Source organism: Mirounga angustirostris, unplaced genomic scaffold (genome assembly GCF_029215605.1).
Source record: "Mirounga angustirostris isolate CCGP_5_RB_7025 unplaced genomic scaffold, mMirAng1.0.hap1 SCAF_4, whole genome shotgun sequence".
Classification (NCBI taxonomy): domain Eukaryota; kingdom Metazoa; phylum Chordata; class Mammalia; order Carnivora; family Phocidae; genus Mirounga; species Mirounga angustirostris.
This window is the reverse complement of record NW_026991712.1, coordinates 104465028-104488912: the sequence shown is the minus strand read 5'-3', so window position 1 is coordinate 104488912 and position 23885 is coordinate 104465028. Positions and strand designations below refer to the sequence as shown.

General features: G+C 34.7%; 1 pseudogene; it reads right to left on the bottom strand.

The window, feature by feature from the left end:
• LOC123860298 (glutathione S-transferase A4-like) overlaps nucleotides 1-23885 on the bottom strand; it is a 51380-nt pseudogene that overhangs the window by 1520 nt on the left and 25975 nt on the right.

Here is a 23885-nt window from a genome sequence, read left to right as displayed (position 1 = left end):
TGTTTTATTTATACAATGGAAAACTCCACAACAGTGAAAATGTACAAACTCTGCTTCATGAATCTATGTGGGTGAATCTTACAAATATAATGTTAAGCTAAAGAAGACAGACACAAACTAATACATACTGTATGATTCTATTTATATACTGTTCAAAAACAGGCAAAGTAAATCTTTTTTATTAGAAATTAGGGTGGTGTTACCTTTGGGGAAAGGGAGATTAAGGGCTAACAGAGGTCATAGGGGAGTCTTCTGGGACTGTTTTAAATTTTGTTTATTGCTCTGGATGCAAATGAACACACGTTTTCATTTTGTAATAATTCATCAAATTTCTGTCTTATAATTTGTATGACTTTGTGTAAGTATATATTTTAAGAAACGTATTTGTGAAACAACATCCAAAATTGTAGTTGTTTTCCATGACTAGACTATACTTTGATGGTTGTAATCACAAGATATAAATAAATATATAGATATTTTGTAGTGTGTGTGAATGTGTGTGTGTGTGTGTCTGTGTGTGTTGGATGAGTGAGAAAATAAATGATTGTAAATTTAGGATGTTGATGCAATGAGGGCATCCAGTGACCAAGGTCTATTAACTCACTTGGAATGCTGATGGATACGTGTTTCTCTTAATTTTTTATTTAAACAACAACAACAACAAAAACCAAGGTTGAGGGTTTTTATTATTATTATTATTATTATTATTATTATTATTATTATTATGTTATGTTAGTCACCATACAGTACATCATTAGTTTCTGATGTAGCATTCAACGATTCATTAGTTGCGTATAACACCCCGTGCTCATCACAATACGTGCCCTCCTTAATATCCATCCCCCGGTTACCCCCTCCCCCCCACTCCCCTCCCCTCTGTAACCCTCAGTTTGTTTCCCAGAGTCCATAGTCTCTCATGGTTCATCTCCCTCTCTGATTTCCCCCTCTTCAGTTTTCCCTTCCTTCCCCTAATGTCCTCCATGCTATTCCTCATGTTCCACATATGAGTGAAACCATATGATAATTGTCTCTGTTTGACTTACTTCACTTAGCATAATCCCCTCCAGTTCCATCCATGTCGATGCAAACAGTGGGTATTCATCAAGGATCAGTTTTTAACCAAGAAACCTTTCAGCAGAGGTTTTACAGACAGAACATACTCTTCTCACCAACTCCAGGGGCTTATTTTTGGGAAGGGGCACATAGATCTTGGCCTCCTTGCCTTAAAAAAAAAAAAAAAAACAAAAAAAACAAAAACAAAAACAGAAAGTTATTGACAGTCTATTTTTTTTTCAGGTTTGTATTTAAATGCCAGAGAGTTAAGAGACAGTGCAATAGTATTTTCAGGTTTTGACAGTTCATTAATCTCATTTGTGTCCCATGAGAAGGAACATCCTTATAACTACCCGTGAAAATATATTTATCTTAAAAAACATATTCACGTATTCAGAGTATTAAGAAAACACTCATAAAATATATATATATATATATTAATGTTTTATTTATTTATTCATGAGAGTCAGAGAGAGAGAGAGAGAGGCAGAGGGAGAAGCAGGCTCCCTGCCTAGCAGGGAGCCCGATGCGGGACTCAATCCCAGGACCCCAGGATCATGACCTGAGCCGAAGGCAGACGCTTAACCATCTGAGCCACCCAGGTGCCCACATAAAATATATTCTTAAAGGCATCTTTGTGTTGGGGTTTGGTCTGTTTGCAGACTTGGGCAGTATGCACAGTAGGACTATAGCAACTGACCAATAGAAAAAGTAAGACAACCAACAAGTGTGAGTGGGGCTAGGAGGAATATCAGCATTCAGGGAGGTAACTTAAATTTAGATTTTACTGGGATAGTCTTAGGTTTCTAAGAATCAGTTCTCATTAAAATGAGCGTGGCAAGAACCAAACAAATGATCAGAATTTCTATGCTGGATGTGGATCAGGGTGAGGCTCTTACATGGAGAAATGAGTGTATGTCAGAGAATCTAGAAAGTAGGGGGAGAAGATAATAGCATTAATCTGTAGGTTTGTAGGCATCCGGGATAGCATTTTTGTGTCAGTTACACAATCTACAGATTTGAGAGAACATGTCTTCTGATTGTTGCTTTCTTCAGACCAGAGAGATTCAAGGATTGGGAGTGTCTGAAGTAACAAGTGAAAGCCCTCAGGTCTTGAACACACGTTGGACACTTAATGAAGTATTAATCTAGACTTTGTGTTTTAGACTTTGAACATAATGAATTTTGGAAAAAGGTTTTACTTCATTTCATTTTCTTAAATTCTTGAGGAAAATGTAACTTACAACTGAGAATCAGTTGTCTTTTTTTTTTTTTTTACTAATTTTAGTGCTTCGTTTAATAAATAGTTTCCACAATACAAAAAAAGGAAATTCTGTTTTCTAATATGCCAAGAATTTTATACTGAAATGTGAATATAATCATCAAATTATAAAAAAGTCTAAAAAAAGAAAAATATATAAAAAATCTACAGTTGTAGTAGCTCCAATCCAGAAACTGAGTTTTAAAAAGATAGATTGCTAACATATCTATATATCAATCATATCTATATATCAATATTTATATCTATATATAGGTTGCTTTCATTTTTCCTAATTGATTAAAGGTGATAAAGGTGATCTATTTAGTAAGAAAATGCCACTGTGTCCTCATTTAGATTCCTCCTTAGTGTTAGAGACTCATTACATGTGAAAATAATTAAAACTACACCCACAAATTTCCATCACTTTTAAGATATGTTTTTCCAACATATTAAAATGTATTTGGATACATTGGCTTGTTTTGTTTGGTTACTTAGTAAACAAGTCACATTTATTCTCAGGAAAGATTTATCATTTCTGAAAGTCACCCAGGTACTTAAATCATGGGCTTAAAGCAGTTTTAAAAATGTAACTAAAGACAGACTGTGACCTTTTAGAGGGTGGAAAGACTTATTTTTGAGCCATATGGTCAGCCGCAGGCTTAAGACATTAAAATTGAGGCTGGAGGGAGTTCAAACAATGACACTGATTAGTGCATATGTCCCTCCATTAGATGCACCAAAAGACAGCAAGAAAATCCTTTATGACAACTTGCTTGTTGCCATTAATGCAATCCTTGCAAAAGGTAAAGAATCATTCTTGGATATGTCAATGCGTGAGTTGGTTAGAACCACAACAAATTGCATGAAGTTATCAATACAATTTTAGACAATATGTAAAGGGACAAAAAACTGAACAGATCGCAGTTTGGGGGGCTTTTCTGATTGGTTTATCCCCAAAATACCTGAATTATTGCATTTCTCCTGCCCTGATATTCATTCCTGGGGTATTTTCTATAGGACAAAAATAAACTGACCTCTGAATCCTTGCCCTAAAGTCATGATTCTCATAGTAAATTACTTAGGGTAAATATCTAGACACTGATTTAGTAAGCCTATTCAATTAGTTAATTTTTAGAAAGTTATTTTACTCCCAGCTAAACACAATATAATCACTTTCTCCTTTAATTTTCATATTATAGCAGTAAGGCAGAGAATTCTTCCTTCTAAATAATAATTGCTTTTTTCAGGCTGAAGGGTATTTATAAAGTTGGAGAATGGCAAATTGATGTGACAGCTTGTAAAATTCCACATTTACTCTTTCTTTTTCCATGATTTAAAGTTAGAATCATGACGCAAATTCTCTAACACTATTACTTCACCATATCACTCCAGTCTAGGGGATTCTCACATACTTAATGGCAGGAAGAAGAATCCAATACATATCATATTTTCAGGTTTTAGTATGAAACAAATATGCTTGGTAAGACTCTTGTGGTCTCCTTATTAAATAGATCATATCAAAGTGATATTGTTCATGAATACCATACAATTTTGTTTTTTTCAATTATTAGCTTTATCATCATCTATCTTCAAATCCAGGATAAAATAATTTATTTAAATGGGCCTTGGGGGCGCCTGGGTGGCTCAGTCGGTTAAGCGACTGCCTTCGGCTCAGGTCATGATCCTGGAGTCCCTGGATCGAGTCCCGCATCAGGCTCCCTGCTCGGCAGGGAGTCTGCTTCTCCCTCTGACCCTCCCCCCTCTCATGCTCTCGCTCTATCTCATTCTCTCTCTCAAATAAATAAATAAAATCTTTAAAAATAAATAAATAAAAATAAAAATAAATAAATGGGCCTTGGATACCTATTTTTTCAAGGTGATTGTTTAGCATTAGAGTGGGCTAGTCTTCTCTGGTATTGGTGCGAGCCTACTTTATTGACAATGCAGTTGAGTGCCCATATAGTATCAGGTTCAAAAGTATATCTATCACCACACCTCAGCATTGTTAATATAATATGACGTTATATTGATGATGAGTACTGACTTATGAAAATGGAACATTAAAAAATATATACAGAGAGGGCGGTTTCCTTAAGGGAATTAATAAATTTTAAAGGATGCATGCTAATTTTACAGGAGGGTTGAATAATAACCATCAGAAGGGAAATCTTGTATCAAGAGAAGGAAATATTTTAATTTTGGTAAATGAGAAATATAGTACATCAGATCAGTGGTCTCAGGAGATATTGTGGAAAAGAAGATGAGATAATGAGGACTGCTCAGGATTTACCTTCTTACAACCACAGGAGTGAGATGAGCCAAGGGCACAGTTTGGCTTGATTGATGAGCAGAGCTAGCTCTGAGCCAACTGAGAACAAACTCGTATACTACTATTGTTTAGATCAGTTTGGCATTTGCTTATGAAATTTTAATGCAAAAAGCTACATGTAAACAGTAATTAGATGTAGGTCCAAAGGTTGTTTAGCTAGTTCCATCTTAGGAAGGGATTTAGGGAACTTTTGGAAAAGTGTTCTACACTAACTTAGTCATTGCCATTGTAAATACACTAAATATACATGACTTCATATTGTCTCACTTGTCCTATCTCAGGCCTTCAGGACTTACAAGGACATCTTAGGAAAAACAAAATAAATTCATCTGTGTATACCAATGCTAATCTGCACTTACTTTTCCCCCAAACCCAAGTCTATTGCTGGTCTTGCCTGATTATGTTGACTATGTAACTCATCTCTACTTCATGGAGTTTTTCTCGAGCTCACAATAAACTAAACTTAAAGCTAGTCATGTTAACAATAATTTTTATAATATAACCGCCCACAGTAGCTGTATTTGTACCAAGTGAATCTGCCTTCCAACCAGATAAAGACACTTATCCCAAGTGGTACATCAGGTTGTCTCTACTGTGAACTTACAGTTTGGATTTCAATGTTTCAGGTTAAATCGTTCTCTTGGGTGGAGAAGATATGAAACTGAGGAGCTGTGGCGTGGCCCTCATGGGTGCTTCAAAGAAGCTGATGAAATCCCTTTGCTAAATTCTGAGCCAACTGAGAGACAGATAAAAGAGGTAAATAGATGGGAATCAAAATGCCAATTGTTATACCAATAAAATCTAGATTGGAGAACATGCCTTAATTTTGATATGACTCTAGTGTTTCTAATGCAGCACACTGCTGCACCACGTCATAGTACAGCACTGAAAACCAGAGTTTTCCCCATGAGGACATAGGTTTTTTGCTTTAAATAGGCAGATCCTCTTTTCCTCCAACGAAAAATTTGAAATTTACCAATAAGACTAGCCAGTCTTCTCATGGAACAAAGAAGTGGTCAGAAAGAAGACAAGAATATTAGTCAAATCAGGAGTCCTTCCCATGGAAGGAGACATCAGGAGTAGAAAGTTGGCTGATTAACAGGGAGGAAAGAATGAGGAGGATATTCATCAAATACCAGTGACCACCTAGATTCTTCACCTAAAACTGAATTCATCTCCATTTCTACTTGCCCCATCTAATCAGTCACACACCATCATTTTTTAAGTGTTTATTTCCTTGTTTATTTCCTCATTTAAATTCGAAGTTGTGGATCTTTACCTTGTCCTCTATAAACCAATCCATAATTCTATCACACTTTTTGTCACCAAAAGAAATATTCCTAAATTCTTTTCTTGTCTTATTCCTACTGTTCTCCATCACCTATAAACAAACCAGCATTTTTCAGGGATGCCTGGGTGGCTCAGTCAGTTAAGCGTCTGCCTTCGGCTTAGGTCATGATCCCAGGGTCCTGGGATCAAGTCCTGCATCGGGCTCCCTACTCCGCGGGGAGCCTGCTTCTCCCTCTGCCCCTCTCTCTCTCTCTCTCTCTGTCTCTAATGAATAAATAAATAAAATCTTTAAAAACAAAACAAAACAAAAAACCCAGCATTTTTCAGAGGATTTGAGAACACTGGCCCTCTGAAAGTCTCTTCAAAAAAAAGGACTTTCTGTGATGTTTACAAACATTTCGAAAATGCCACATGCTTTACGCCATTGTAAAGATTTAAATGTTCATGAGCAGAGATACCTTCCAATAAAGAAACCTCATTGACTTGTTCAGTACAAAAATTCCCAATCTTATTTCAACACAGCAACTTAAATAAAAACAATAGCTCTTAGAACCTCTAAGAACTAGTATTCTGTGAAACACACTTTGCAAAATGCTTTCCCAAAATATTTTTAATAATTTTCTAACTAGTTCCTGGCCTCAAAGGTAGTCATGCCAAACTAACCAACACATGTTATAATATACCTTCCCTGTTTAAAAACATTCTATGTACCACCACTGCCTCTTGGGCAAAAATAAGGTCAAACTACTCCAGGTAATTTTCAAAATCAGGTACAATTTTTACTCAAGCTATCTTTTTAGATGAAACTACCACTATTTCCTAAAACAAAATTCTTGCGAAAGTCAAACAGTCTCTTATTACTTCTTCAAAGGACAGTAACCTAAGTTCCCTAAGCTTCAGGTCCCTCCAATCTTACCTCATAGCTAAAATTACATATCAAGCCTTTCCTGACTCACACTTCCCTATTTGCACATAAAATTCATTACATTCTGTGCACTTGGACTTATCCTGTTTTTTATGTATTTTACATACGTTTGATATATTTTATATATGGGCCCAGAGAAAATATAATGTAATGATTAAGAACTGTGGCTCCACATCCTAGCCAAGATCACATCATAGATATGTGATTTCAAGCAAATTATTTGTTCTTTTGTGTGTCTTTTTCCTTATGTCAAAAATGCAAATAAATATTAGTTGGCAGGATTTTCATGAATATTAAATGAGAGGGTGTATGTACAGATAACAGAGTTTCTTAATATGTAAGTATTATGATTAATATTAGATTGCAAATTTCTTCATATCAATATCAAGCTTTTATGTTTCTTTGTAGTGTCCCATTTTGTTGTTGTTGTTGTTTTTTTTTTTTTTGTAAAGATTTTATTTATTTATTTGAGAGAGAGAATGAGATAGAGAGAGCATGAGAGTGGGGAGGGTCAGAGGGAGAAGCAGACTCCCCGCTGAGCAGGGAGCCCGATGCGGGACTCAATCCCAGGACTCCAGGATCATGACCTGAGCCGAAGGCAGTTGCTTAACCAACTGAACCACCCAGGTGCACCTGTAGTGTATCATTTTGTAAACAAGGGGATTTACTTATGGGACATATTTATGAAATATTTTCTGGAGTAAAGAAATCAGAACTTTAAGGATTCATAAGGGACATAAAATCCAGTATCCTCATTTTATAAATTGGAAGATGATACACTGAACATGTAGTTTACTTGCCCAGTGTAACACAGTTGATTGATAATACTACAGGAATAGTCTTATGGGCCAAGACCTATCAGATCCAGATTTTAATTAATGACTTACCTAAGAAAAATCTGGCAAGCTACAGATAACTCAATATTTTGGTTTACTGCCAAAGTGAGCACTCTTCATGTAGTACAGGGGTAGAATGCAAAAAAAAAAAAAAAAAGGCTCCCAGATTCTTCTTGTGTCCACATCCTCTGAGTAACTTTGTGGTCTCCCACAATCTTCCACTGGCCCTGTGAATTTCTTTGAAAATTAAGATGTTAGTAAGTGCAAACAGAAGTTTGAAAAACATTTGTGAGTAGAGCTTTTCTTTCCTCAAAGCTCTTGGAACGCTCTGGGCACCATGTGAAAATGTTCACACGAGCTTGCTGAGATATAAGAGATCACAGGAAGCAGAAATGAAATGTTCCAGTGCAGCCCCCTCCCTGCACCCCAGACAACATGCCCCAGCCAACCTGTCGCCTGACCATAGAGCATGAGTGAGTCAGGCAGAAGATTCATCATTTGAGCCCAGCCCAAATTTCTGACCCACAGAATCATGAGGTAAATGAAAGGTTGTTTTAAGCCACTAAGTTTGGGGATGGAGTGTTACATGGCAAAAGTAATCCAGTAGAAACCACTTTGTGGATTGGTTATTAATTAAATGTTTTATGAAAAATAGGCAGATAGTTGCTCAGTTCAATTCCCCTCATATACAAGAGGAGGTTATTTTCCTCTAAACAAAATTATTTAGTTAATAAGAAATGCCATTGGCCCAGATATCATAAAATTGAGTGCTTTTGTCCTCAACACTTGACAGTTTTCTGTTACATCAGAAGATTTATTATCTTAGCAGCTGGGTCTCTTTGTTGGTGTTCTCTGCTTGTGACTAATTTTTCAGCTCACCTATTGCCTCTGGCACATTGTGTGCCTCAAAGGAAGTAATTCCATGACATAAGATACACTTTGACAATTGCCATGAAAAATACCTGTGGTATTTGAAAGCCATCCAGCAATTTCAAAGAGGTTGACAATATTACATTCTACCTAGATACCTGAGAAAAATAATCAGCAATTTCTCCCATTCCTTAAATAATAAAGAACTTCTCACACTCATATTGTTAAGTAAAGCACCGAAAAGTTACATCATAGCTTCACACAGACATTTACATAGATTTTCAGAGTGCTCTTGGTAGTAAGAGAGAGAAATATGATATGGAGCAGATAGGGGATTATGTGATTTTTCCATTTAACTCAGATCTCCATGAAAGCCCAAGAAACACTTCTTTAAAATCAGTATGGATGGTATTGATGAATATTTACCAGGGACTCTCTCTCTCTCTTTATTTTTTTAATTTAGCCAATGGTTTATTTTTTCTTTCTTCTTTCTTTTCTTTTTCAGTGATTCATCAGTCTTATATAATACCCAATGCTCATTACATCCTGCGCCTTCCTTAATGTCCATTACCCAGTTAACCCATACCTCCACCCCCCTCCCCTGCAACAACCCTCAGTTTGTTTCCTATGCTTAAGAGTCATATGGTTTGTCTCCCTCTCTGATTTCATCTTGTTTACCAAGGACTCTTAAGGCATTTTTGAGTATGTAAATTATTCTTGAAATACATATATCGCAAATGGTATCTAATCTGTATTTTGCATATTGTTCAAAATACATATATATATCAGGAAAATAAATGTTTCTATTTTCTCGTGAATTTTAGACACCCTTATAGTTTCCCCATGACATTTGTTAAACTATATATACAGATGTAGGGTGATACATATTTTTCATTGTACCCAATGACAGTATACAATTTAATTTTGATGGTGGTCAGAGTTTGTAAAATCACTCTTAATAATTTCTATGAGCCTTATGGCTGTGGATAGCATCAGGTAATAGAGAACTGATGAACCAAATCTACAAATAATAGACAGGAGCATTTTTTAGCTTTTGGATAAGCAATTAAAAACAAAGAATGTATAGATACCAGAGATACACCATACAATGGATTCCAATTACACAAGTAGTCATGAAGGAGGAGGGTATAGTCTCCAAAGCAAGTAAGTAAATGTCAGAGAGACAAAAAGGGAACAAGCAATCATCAGGTGAAGAACACTAAAGTGAATATGTAAGAGACACTAGTACCAAGATGATTTTGATTTAGAGGGAAGTTTCTGTCTACTCTTGAATTTGTATTTTAAATGATGTACTTCATCAGGAGGAGAAGCCAATCTTCAAATTGCAGCCATCATAGGAAGATTACAGGATATGATCCTAAAAATTTGGACTACATTTGGGCTATGTGGGTAAAAGTATGAAACAGGAATACCGAAATAAAATGACCAAGAATAATTTTAGTCAGTCAACACATCTTTATGGAGAGCCTATCATGTTCAGGGACATCACCTCATTGACTAGTGGAGGACTGTTACAGACAATCTATAATGGGAAAGGAATTGGTTAAGATACAGTAAATAAAAGTAAAAAAAATATTTTTTAGCTTTTACAGTTTATGTAGTTATTTTACTCTATGTAATTATTCATATTATGTTGGTCAATTACTTTTTCGAATTTGGTAGACCTGTTCAATATTGACTACTAAATTCCTTAATTGAGATTTCTTGGTTCATAAATTGCATATGAACATCCATCAGCCTGATAGCATTTTCCCCCCACCATTTATGGAATCCAAGAACCTAAAAACGAATAGATTCATTTTGTTTTCACAACTTGGGCAAGTTTCCCTCACTGTACTAAAGTCATGAGTTCATGTTCTAAGGTTTACCATTAAAGTGGACACTATTTTTTTCCAGGAAAAAAAAAAGCCAAAACAGGATCCCTTTTCTTTGGGTCATAGAAAACTGTTAAAGTTGGAAATCAGACTATGCAGTTTGTATATTTAAAATGTTGATTTAAATCAATCAATCAATCAATCAATGGCTGAATTCTCTAGTGGAATTTGAGCTATAGGGAACAGAAACAATGTCATTTAATTTCTGTACCTCCAGAGTCTATGCTAATGTCTAAAACATCGAATGTTCTAAAAATTGGTGGAATAAATAAATCATGGATAAATGAACCATGAGGCTAGCTCTGAGTATTCCCTATTTTGATAATACTATCAACTCCAAAAAAATGGACAAGGATAAACCAAAAGGAGGCAAGGGAAAAAATTAAATTGACTTTACTCAGTATTTTTTTTGACTCGAGTTAAATACATTTGGTTATATTATCAGGATGGTACAGTGACAAACACAAAGCTAAATAAAACCATATCACATGGTAGAGAAAACAATCAGCTGATTGATTATCCAGAACACTCAATTTAAGAAAAAATAAGTATCTCCACCTAATATAAAAAAATTAATTTTGGGGGTGCAGTGTACATCTGTCAGAGTTATTTTAATTAATTACTTTTTTAAAGATTTTATTTTTAAGTAATCTCTACACCCAACATGGGGCTCGAACCCACAACCCTGAGAGCAAGAGTTGCATGCTCCACTTATTGAGCCAGGCGTTGGAATTATTTTAATTTAAACTCCTATAAATTCACTAGCTTGAAACTTGAATGTCCTTATTTTGCCATGAAAACTAACAAAAGTTCTAACTTTAGGTCAAGGTTGATTGGCAGAAATGGTTGGCAACAGTTGATGTACCTATAAAACGGAATTAAGCTTCAGTATTTTCATCTTGTTAATGATATATATATGCAATGCCAAGTATTTAGCAGTATTGGTTAATCAGGGAATCCATTGTGAATGATTAAAGGCACATTAAATATGTAATTTGTAAGGCAGGCTCAGGGTTACTATTGCATTTTTGCTTTAATGAGTTAATGTGTTTAAAGAAATGATGATGTTAGGCTAAACTTGTTTTAACTTTCAAAGAAAAGGGTTTTTTAATTAAAATAATCATAGACTCTCCTTGAAAAACTCATTGTCTTTGTAAGGAGAATTAAAGAATTGCATTTTGTCCTGCAATTAAGTTTTCAAAGTACTAATGAAAAATGGACAAAAATGACCAGTATGGTCACAGAAAAAGGTCTGATTTCATTATAGCTGATCTGGAATCTGTTCAAATTGGAGAACAAGAGGGGTGGCAGGAAATAAACATCCTTAGAAGTCACGGACAAGCTGAAATAACGACATTCGGCAGAGTGTCACACAAATTAACTAATGCCTATATGAGGAGATTATTTTAGCTTCTTGCATTCAATTCAAATAGGGAAAGACTGTGTCACCTTATAAATTGAAGTGCATCTGACACATAAAGCTATTTTAGGGGAAAGCCTACGCCTTTTAAAATTTCCAATATCATCAGTAAACCCAGACAGAGGTAGCTGTCAAGATCTGACTTGTGTTTAAGATAGTCTGATATATGAAATCTTGTGAGTTAACACTTCGGGATTATGATTATTATGATTATTATTATTTTTTTTTTTACCAATTCTTTGCTGTAGGAAAGCTACCCGAAGATAAAGAAGTAAACATTATCTCTCTCGTCTGAACCAGTGATTTTCAATACTTTGCAAAATGGTAGTTTTTAAGCTTCTTTATAAATGATGGGTCAAGGGCTTTGTACAGAAGGTAGATCATAGTTTCGAAATGAGCCCTCATTCAATAGTGATGCTATTTCTGACAAAAAGAAAAGGACACATCAAGAAAGAAGATTTTATCTTTATTATTGTCTTTATTACCGTCGTCATGACAATCATCCAAAGTATTTTTCACTATAATTGTCCCAAGAGTTTATACTCAGTGCCTGTGAGTGTAGGGCACTCTTCTAAGCATTGTCATAAACAAGATAATAAAGGTGTTATTTCTCTTTCATTCAGTCTAAGAGTTGTCATTCCCATTTAGCTTTAAAATACAGTAAATGGGGATGATAATCTTGAGAAGAAACTAGAGAATAAAATATCAGATTATAGCTTAATTTCCCCTTCAACGTTGACAATTCACCCCTTTGTATAGATATGAATAAAATTAGTACTTCTTCAAATTTGAATAATGGCATTCAGAGGAAACAAGGTATTCCATAACACTTGTTACACTTTTTAGAAGTATGATTTACAGTAGATATTTATTACCATCTCATCTAATTTCAACCTGAAAAGTTATAGAGAAAATCATTGGCAAGTGCATTTTATATTTAATTTTTAAACCACGTAAATGAAAATTCAAATAAGATGATAAAATACAGACTTTATATATCTGGAAAAGCAAATATATTTAGTTTTGATATTGTAATTGAAGAGGTATTTCTCGCACACCTAACCTAATAGGAGCCAGTTGGCAAAGGTGAAGGAAGGCACAAGGGGGTTGTTTGTGTGTTTGATTCCTATAAAGGCAATGATGCCAAGGGGCAGCAAATGTCATTCTTTCTTATGCTTATTAACTGGAGCTCCGACTGAGCTAAGAAGACCATGAGTTCCTGGGGTTGTAAAAAAGCAGAATAGCCATTCTCTATCCTATTGAGCTCCTTTTCTAGGAATTCACATGATGGGGTATGTTTTCATCATTCTTATGTGTTATATAATATTATAATGCCTCATAATAGGAAACCAGGATCTTTGAAACTATGGACATTTTATTTATTTATTTATTTATTTATTTATTTTTAAAGTTTATTTTTTTTAAAGATTTTATTTATTTATTTGAGAGAGAGCAGAGAGAGCGAGCACATGAGCAGAGGAGAGGGGCAGAGGGAGAGGGAGAAGCAGGCTCCCAACTGAGCAGGGAACCCTGACACAGAGGGCTTGATCCTAGAACCCCGGGATGATGACCTAAGCCGAAGGCAGATGTTTAACTGAGAGCCACCCCAGCGCCCCAGAACTATGGACATTTTAAATGTTCTCTGGGACCCACTCAATTAATTAGCAAACAGAATGTCTCAATTATTTCACTCGAAAAATTCAAGTCTACGAAGTTTTAGAACCAGCAACAAAGTGTTAAATATGAAATAAAAAGGAGAAATCGTGAGCTGAATGACTTAGAGGAATGAAAGGCAGATTGGGTGAAGCACTGAGCAATGATGTGAGCAATGATCATTGAGCAAACAATGAGATATATGTTAGTTTAGCTAGATAAACAGAGACTTGTGGTAGATAAAATGAAAATAATAATCTGCAGATTATTTTTCTATTCAGTGTCTACAATAAACAAGTAAATATGAGTATTATCAATTACAACAATAAAGAAACATCAAAATATTCATAATTAGCTTTGCCACTTGGTAGTCTAAAAGAAAATGAAAGAGGTACTAGAAAATAAGAAATTGCAAAAAAAAATAATAAGTCACCATTATTAGCAAATGTATGATCCTCAGATGCAAAGTCATGGTGGACTATTGAAAAGGAAACAAAATTTAAATCAGGAACACTCTTATAAAGAAAGAAATCAGAGTAAAAGGTTTCATTATAATTTAGGGACTTCAGACAATACAAACAATAAAGTTCTTTGCCTGGGAATCACATTTTATTTCTCTGCTTGCCAAGCTGATTTTTAAATTTCTATTCTGTGGGTCTTAATAAACATCATAATCATAACATACCAATAATTTTGGCAATGCCTATATATCTATAAATAAATATATTCATCTTGTTTGAGAATTTAAGTTTGATAATGGATAAATTACATTAGTACAGTTTCTCAGGAATGTCAGGACTTTTTAAATTGATTCAGAAAGACTTTCTACTGAACTCATAAAGCAAGATTTTTTTTGCTTCATAGACACACAATTTCATTATATATTTATTTGTGAACCATTAATTCAGGTATTTTTAAAACTTTCATCCAAGAGAAATCTTCACCTAAAGACATTTTTTTTTGGTAAAACTTAAAAAATATTGTGTACCTCACTTCTCCAATTAAAATACCTATTTTTCATCAAAAATACTTGTGTGGCCTATGGGAAATCACACATCTATGGTACTATTTTATCTTTTTAATTTTTATTGCATCATTTGTTGTTTCTTTGAGATGAGTAGCAAGACACATAAGTCACACATACAGAGAGGAAGAGGCATATTTAAGAAGAAAAGATACAGTGTTATAGATGAAGACCATTTCACTCCTAGTTTCCATGGAGCAAATGGAGGCAGGGGGAGGTGCTAGGTATTAATTAAATAAAAAGAGCAAGAAGCAATAGCTTTAAAAACATGAGATACATTTGGCTGCAGATTCCAGCCTTCTATGGACTAAGACACTGACTTCGTATGCTCGTCAGACCATCATTCAAGGATGCTGGCCGGAAGGTAGTTCTCTCTCTCTGAATGTTCCAGATGGACGTGAATGATGTCTGCCTCGTTCCCAAGATCCACTGTCTGTACCGAGGGTCAGGTGTTATCCAGGGGCAGCCAACAAGGTTGTTCACAGCTAAAGAAATTCACACTCAAGGGATTCCAGAAGTTTAAAAATCAAAAGGAGGCTGAACTAGATGGAGTCATTCAGCCTTGGTGAATGGAGGAGTTCTCCTTTTGCCCTGATCATCCCTAGATCATCCCTAATATATTACCTGGCATGTCATACGTAGTATATATATATATATATATATATATATATATATATATATATATATATATATATACTCTCTGGAAGACAGTTTGACAGTTTGTTACAAACATATATATATATATATATATGAATGAGTGAATGATCCTGGCGCCGAGGTTTTTCCCCAGGCTACCCCTCAACTCTATTCTTAATTTTTATTTGTTTAAAATTATTGAAAACTGTTGTTTACTTACCATTTTTATTTCCTCTTGTATAAATGTTTCATGACTCTTATTTGCTAAACCTCATTTCTTAAGAAAAAACAACTTGGAATTCTTTATTTGAATTTAACATTCACATCATTTTATTTTATTTTTCTTCAAATAATTGTAAAAGAGGCATGACACTCCTTCTTTTTCACATGGTGCATATTTGACTTTCCTTGTCTAATTTCATAAATGTATGTCTGATTACTTAGGGAGACTGAGTCCCCTCTTGAAAATGTGACAAGACCTCTCTCACCATTTCCATTCAACATCATACTGGAAGTCCTTGCTAATGCAAACAAGAAGTCAGGAAAAGGAAATAAAATGTATACAGATTAAGATGAAAGACATAAAACTGTCTTTGTTTACAGAAGACATGATCATCTATGTAGAAAATCTAAAAGAATTTTCAAAAATAAAGACTTCCTGGAACTAGCAAGTGATTATAGCAAGGTTCCAAGATACAAAGTTAATATACAAGTCAGTTGCTTTCCTATATACTAATAATGACAAAGTGAAATTTAAAATTAAAGTAACATTTATACTAGCATTATACTAGCATTCCCCCTCCCCCAAAATAAAGTAGTTAACTATAAATCTAACAAAATATGTACAAGATCTATTTGAGGGAAACTACAAAACTCTAATAAAATTAAAGAAGAACTAAATAAGTGGAGAGAGATTTCATGCTCATGGATTAGAAAACTCAATATTGTCAAAATGTCACTTCTTCCCAGCTTGATCTATAGATCCAGTCCTAATCAAAATCCTAGCAAGCTATTTTATGGATATCAACAAACTGATTCTAAAGTTTATATGAAGAGGCAAAAGACTCAGAATCACCAAAAAAGTATTGAAAAACAACAAGGTTGGAGAACTAGTACTACCTGACTTCACAACTTACTCTAGAGCTACAATAAGCAAGAGAGTATGGTATTAGTAAAAAGAACTAGGTAAATAGATCAATGGAATAGAATAGAATTCAAAAATAGAGCCACATAAATACAGTGACCTGATCTTTGACAAAGGAGCAAAGACAAAACAATGGAGCAAAGATAGTCTCTTCAACAAATGGTGCTAGAACAACTGGATGTCCACAGGCAAAAAAAAAAAAAAAAAGAATCTAGACAAACACACCTTCACAAAAATTAACTCAAAATGGATGATAGATTTAAATGTAAAATGCAGAATTATGAAAATCATAGAATATAGCACAGGAATACCCTGGATCACCTTAGGTGTGGTGATGCCTTCTTAGATACAACAACAAAGGCACGATCCATAAAAGAAATAATTAAAGTGGGCTTCATTGAAATTAAAAACTTCTGCTCTACAGAAGACAATATCAAGAGAATTAGAAGACAAGCCATAGCCTGGAAGAAAATATTTGCAAAAAACACATCTGATAAAGGACTCTTATCCAAAACATACAAAGAATCCTTAAAACTCAATAATAAGAAAACAATTAATTAATTAATTAATGGGCCAAAGAATTTAACAGATACCTAAGCAAAGAAGATATACAGATGGTAAATAAGCATATGGAAAGATCAGATGTCACCACAGAAGTGCAAATCAAGACAACTACGAGATACCACTGCACAACGATTAGAAAGGCCCAAATCTGGAACCCTGACAACACCAAATGCTGATGAGAATGTGGAGCAGTAAGAATTCTCATACATTGCTGGTAAAGATACAAAATGGGTCTCTCTGGAAGACAGTTTGACAGTTTGTTACAAAACTATACATAATATGCAATCTAGCAGTCACTCTCCTAGCTATTTAACCAAGGTATTGAATACTTATGCCCACATAAAAACCTGCACACAGATGTTTATAACAGCTTTAGGCATAATTGCCATATATTAGAAGCAACCAAATGTCCTTTAGTAGGTGAATGGATAAATAAACTGTGTTATATCCAGATAATGGAATATTATTCACTGCTAAAAAGAAATGAGCTATTAAGCCATGAAAAAATATGGAGGAATCTCAAATGCATATATTTTTAAAGATCTTATTTATTTATTTGACAGAGAGAGACACAGCCAGAGCAGGAACACAAGCAGGGGGAGTGGGAGAGGGAGAAGCAGACTCCCCGCTGAGCAGGGAGCCTGATGCGGGGCTCGATCCCAGGACCCTGGGATTATGAACTGAACTGAAGGCAGATGCTTAATGATTGAACCACCCAGGCGCCCTCAAATGCATATTACTAAATGAAAGAAGCCAATCTGAAAAGGCTACATATTATATGATTCCAACTATATAACATTCTAGAAAAAAGCAAAACTATGGAGACAATAAAAAGATCTGTGGTGGCAAAGGATGGGAGAGGGGATTAAATAGAACACAGACATTTTTTTAAGGCAGTGCAAATCCTCTATGACATTACAGTGAGGGATATATGTCACTATACTTTTGTCCAAACTCACAGATTGTATAGTACCAAGAGTGAACACTAAGGTAAACCATAGACTTTGGGTGATTATGATGTGGCAATATAGTTCATCCTTGGTTTAAAAACAACAACAACAACAACAACAACAACATGGTGAGTAATGTTGATAACTGGGGAGGCTATACGCAGGTGAGGGCAAGGGAAAAATGAAATATCTCTATGCCTTCCTCTAAAATTTGCTGTAAGCCTAAAACTGCTGTAATAAAACCCAAAATCTTAAAAAATAAGATTTACTGTAGAGAACAAAGAGTGTTGCTGCAGAGGAGGTGGGGGGGGATGGGCTACATGGGTGACAGGGATTAAGGACACTTGTGATGAGCACTGGGTGTTGTATGGAAGTGATGAATCACTAAATTCTACTCCTGAAGCTAATATTACAATATATGTTAACTAACTGGAATTTAAATAAAATTTTGAAACAAACAAAACAAAAAAATCTCCAGATACCTTAACCAAGACTTGCTTTTTAGCTTTCATTTCCCCTCATTATTATAACTTTTTTATTATTTAAAATACCAGGAGTATTTTCTTCAAGGCTGCTTTTCTCTAAGGATACCTAAAATTTGCCTATATGAGATATTTTGAGATGCTGTTTTAAAATACAATTAAGACCCAGGAAATTGATTAATATTTCAGGAGCCATTTGGTTACATGAATTATGTTTAGAGGGGTTGTAAATCAAAATAGAATTTGTTGTAATAAAGAAGGAGGAAATTGTTGATTTGGCTCTCAATTTTACTCATTAAGGCAGATCTTCCAGAGAATGTTCATGCAAAGACAGGATTTCAATGCCCATGAAAAACTTTGAATTTGATTCAGAGAACTGGGATGATATGGGACATGAAAGCAAGTGTGAAATATTTGTTTTAATAAATATAATTTTCCGTTATTTCCCTAGATATAAGTCAATCCATTCATTATATGAAATAGAATGCAGTCTTTTAAATTCCATTGCCCTCAAAAAAATAATTCCATTGCCCTCAAATTTCATCATCTTACAATTTTGAATTTTGATTGTTTTTTTTTCTTACCAAATTAAGTGAGATGCCATCAGCTCCAGCTTGCATCGAATCTCCCTCTCACCCTGGACATCTTGATTCCCCCATCCTGTTCCTCTTTTTCTTTTTCCAATCCCACTTAACACTTCCTAGTATCTAATATAATTTAACTGATTTTATTTATTACTTCCTGTTTGTTTTTTCCTATTAGAATGTAGGCTACTTGAAGGCAGTGATAGTGTGTGTGTGCGTGTGTGTGTGTGTTTGGTAATTAATGTATCTGGAGTCCTAGGGACCCTCTGACCCAAAGTAGTACCATATTTAATGAATAAATATTTAATAAAACTATGTTTAGACAGTGATCAGAGTAAAACTAATAATATTTCTATTGCCATAGGATGAAAAGTTTCAGTGTGATATCAAGGATCAGGATACATTTGCCACCTACTCAGCACAACTTAAATTATGTGTCAAAAAGACTTTAGCTTTTTTACTGATTTTGTTGTTACTATTGTTACCATTTCAGTGATGATTGCAATTTAAATCTCATCTAACTTTGCAATAAAATTCCACCTTCTGGCCACATTCCTAAATCTGTATTACATGTTTGGATAGCATAGAAATTGGTTGTAGTATAATCTGAAAAAAATCAATATTATAGGTTCTTAGAATTAGAAATGATAACTGAAATCATACAGTCTCAACTCACTCTTATTTACCTGTGGAAAAACTGTGTTCAGATAGCAAGTTAGGGACAGATAAAAAGGAATAAAACTTAAATATATTTTCTGTCTGTATAAAACGTGTATTTGGATGTATTGTTTCACTATGAGTATAGGTTTCTATAATCTGTGTGGCATGTGTGTAGCTTGCCTCATACAAAGGAATTATGTTCGATGATTTCCCAAGGTCATGTTGAACTTTAAAACTGAAATTTGTAATTTCTTATAGATTCTTTCAGTAGTTAAAATTTATAAACTATTTCTACAAATTGTAAATTCAGCTTATTAATAACTCCATACCAGGCATTAATAGAGCAGATCATCTTTACATAGACCTCTCCTTAAAAATCACAGTATCATTTTGTAAAGAGAATTGTAAGACTATTTTGACATTATTTCTCCCATCATTGCAAATCTATAGAACATTAACTTATGGATCAGTAGCAAGAAAGATAATGTAAAGTAATTCTTGTTTTTAGTCACTTAGTCAATTTTATCCGATTAAAAATAGTCATGAAAGGAGTCTAGTGAGTATAGAAATAAATGGAATAAAACTTACTTTGCCGAATAGAGAAGTCTATATAGTCTATGTATTTAATTTATTTGTCAATAAATAAATAAATAGTAATTACCTTGTCCTGGGCTTTCCCACCTTTTTGAGAGAGAAGTGGTTTAGATGTTTTATTAAGAGACATTCCTACTTCTGACAGATTCATAGAATAGTGATGAGAGTAGAATGTGAGTCATTATTTAATGTTCCAGACTTGTTTATTCTTTACATGAGAGAGAGAATATATGATTGAGGGGTGGGAGTGTGGACTTGTGGTTGTTCCTGAATCATTTCAGGTTAAACTTTCATCAGGAAAACTGTGCATCCTCTGAAAAACAAATAGAGACCAAGGAAACAAAGGAAGAACCTTAGTTTGGAAAATGAAAAAGTGGTCAAAGAAAGGCAGAAAAAGAAGCAAGGAGTTAGAAGCAGAATCGAGAAGTGTTTGTAGCAAAAAGTAGAAAGTGTACCACTCAGATGTACCATGAAATTAAATAAGCAATCATGGCATTGAATCTCTACGTGACTGATTTTTGTACAGTCTAGTTTATAGTTGACATTACTAAGTATTACACAAGAAATAAGCACTATATAATGTAGCAGGCTCACTAAACATTTGTATTATGCAGAAACTTTGATTTTGATTCAAACTTACAAACACACAAAACAAAAATAAAACAAAAAAGGAGAATTCTAGTACCCACCTTATTTCTATCAATGTGAAGATAGTTTGGTATGCCATTCATAATCTGGCATTGTTGAAATTGTTTTAGCTTTGAAATGTTTTTTGCAGCTTTTGCAGTAAACTACTTTTAATATTTTTGAAATTTTTTCTGAGAAACATGACTCTTAGCTGAATTGCTAGGTATTACTTTTCTATAAATTATCTGCTGGAAAGTGCATAAATTAAATTTTGATGCCTTTTAAGATTGTTAGATTATTTCCTTCTCGGCCTACTACTTGTGGCTAAATTTAATGGTCTGACAAAATTCCAAGGTGAAGTTGAACACTTTGCTAGAGAGGAAATGGAAATGCATGGCTCAGTTCAAACAAACATAAATAATGTAATTGCTCAGCCAAGTATTAGAATACTAGCTGCCACTCAACATCCTTTCTCCCTTTTTGCCTCAGAAAAAAAAAAGTCTATTTTGGGAAGCAAATCACTCCACCTAAGGATTACATTTTCCGGACTTTCTTGAAATTAGTGATTTCCACATTTCTAAGTGCTGGACAAAGAGATGCAGGTGAGAGTGTTGTATAGGCCTTCACAAACTGGAGAGTGGAATCCTGAAGTTCTTGCAGCAATCTTGGGACTTGGAGTTTATCCTACAGATATCTGATGAGTTCCTAGCCCTAAGATCTGATGACTTCCTTGAGTAGCCATATCAGCCAGAGAATACTTACACTCAGAGTTCTCTTAAGTAAGAGGATACAACCTTATATGTATAAGCCACTGCTAATATATTATATATAAGCCACCATATATAATACATTGTAAGTCACTGTTACAGTTCTGAGATTGCACTCAGGAGAACTGCACTGATTGCCTTCAGTAATGCTTTATATAGGAGATATTTATTAGAAAAAATAAATGTGTTTTATAGAATTAATAGTTAGCAATGTATACCTTAATTCATTTTTTCTGATCATATTCTCAAGACGTAGTTAATTATAAGAAAGTCAGTTGAGGGGCGCCTGGGTGGTTTAGTCGTTAAGCGTCTGCCTTCAGCTCAGGTCATGATCCCTGAGTCCTGGGATCAAGCCCCACATCGGGCTCCCTGCTCCGCGGGAAGCCTGCTTCTCCCTCTCCCACTCCCCCTGTTTGTGTTCCCTCTCTCGCTGTGTCTCTCTGTCAAATAAATAAAATCTTTAAAAAAAAAAAAAGAAAGTCAGTTGAGATTTTTAAGAACCTTGAAATATAATTTGTGTAACCTTTGATTCAAAGACTTCCCAACTGTATGTAATGTTTAAATAGTATAAATCTATCTTTATTACATAACATGTGAAAATGAATAAAGACCTAAGACTCTTTTATTTATATCTGATACAAAATTCAGTGGGAAACATCAATCATTAAAATTTATTAAAAAAAAAAACCCTTTTTATACAAAGTATATGTTATCTCTTTTGAATATGTAAGACAATAGGAGGGTCATTTATTAATTTAATTTCTTTACATGTGAGATTAGGGTTAGATTTTAAATGGATACAAATAAAGCTCTTATGGCAAATTTAATTTCCTAATATTAAGAAAATGAATACATTGAGGCCTATGTGGTTAAGTGGATAGTTTCTTTCATGGTTGGGTCCAGATTCAGGTTCCAATAATTAATTTGCAATGTAGAAAAAGCAAGTTTGAGGAAGAAAACTAATGAGTTTAATTTTATACGTTCTGAATTTGAGGTGCCTGCCGGACACTGAAGGTGAGGAGGAGGCAATTGATTAAACAAATCTAAAAGCCTTGACAAAAGAGTCTTGAGGACAAAGATTGCCACCAGGCTTGAGAGTCATTAGCATATAGATGAGAATGTGGCTGTCCAAGCAGGCTGTAAAGTTGAAAAGAGCAATGGGCCAAGAATTGCATCATGGAGATTGGCAGGTGAGGAGATACCCATAAAGAAAAATCAGCATGGGCAGGAGAAACAAGGAGAGTTGAGTCACCTCAGGCAAGAGAGCAGAACTTTTCCAGAAGATAGTAGCTGGCGGTGTTAAACATGCCAGGGAAGCCAAGTAGTAATACAAGGTCCAACAAAAATCTATGGGACCTGAGACAACCGAAGCTATGGGGGAGACCAGTTGAAGATTGGAAAGAGTCAAAGATTAGGCGCATGATGAGAAAATGGAGCTATGTCACTGATCCTGTCTCTTATGAGCAATGTCAATTTTCTTCTTTATTTCTAATTCTCATAATTCATATTTCTTGTTCTACTGACGGCTGCCATCAGGGTAATACTAATAAAAGTGCTTATATCCACAATTTTTTTCTCATTTTTACTTTGAAAGAACTACTTCTAGGTTTTCATCATTTAGCTTGAAACTTTCTTTGAGTTTTTGATAGAAATCTGTGTTGACCTATGATACCCTGTTCAGATCCCCATTTAGGAATGAATGGTTCATTTTCCCAGCTGCTAGGAGTGTTGCTAGCAGCTTACTCTCAGCTGTCAAACTCTTATCTGGATTGTCCTGGCTTAGGAAAGCCACCTGGCCCAAAGTATTTCCTCCTGGAACATCCTGCATCAAAAGATTAATCATCATAGGGTATAGATGCTCGACTTGCTCACACATGTCAGGAAGATTCTGACGAGAGATCCTGGCTTCAGAATTCCCCATACAATCTGCTGAAGCTTCCTTCAAGATTGCACAGCTCAACTTTTCCCTCTGCTTTATTTGGCTCTCTTGCTCTCCATTGTATAAGAACTAATTCCATGAGTCCTCCCTAATAAGCCAACTGTACGATAATCTTTGCCCCAGAGATTCCTAAGGAAACCCAAGCTGCAGCAATATTCTTTATCAGATTATTAATTTTTCTGTTATTTCTAGTTTCCTAAATACATCTATTATTATTTCTTTTTACATGTTAGAAACTCCTGATTAATTCTTGGACTATGCTGGCGGTATAAATTCAAACTTCGCTTTCTGTCCTGGTGAAGTTCTGGAGTTGTGTGCTTTCACGGGAAATAAATAGGGATTGATGAAAGGGACTCAGTATTTGCTGCCAGCCACTCATGGG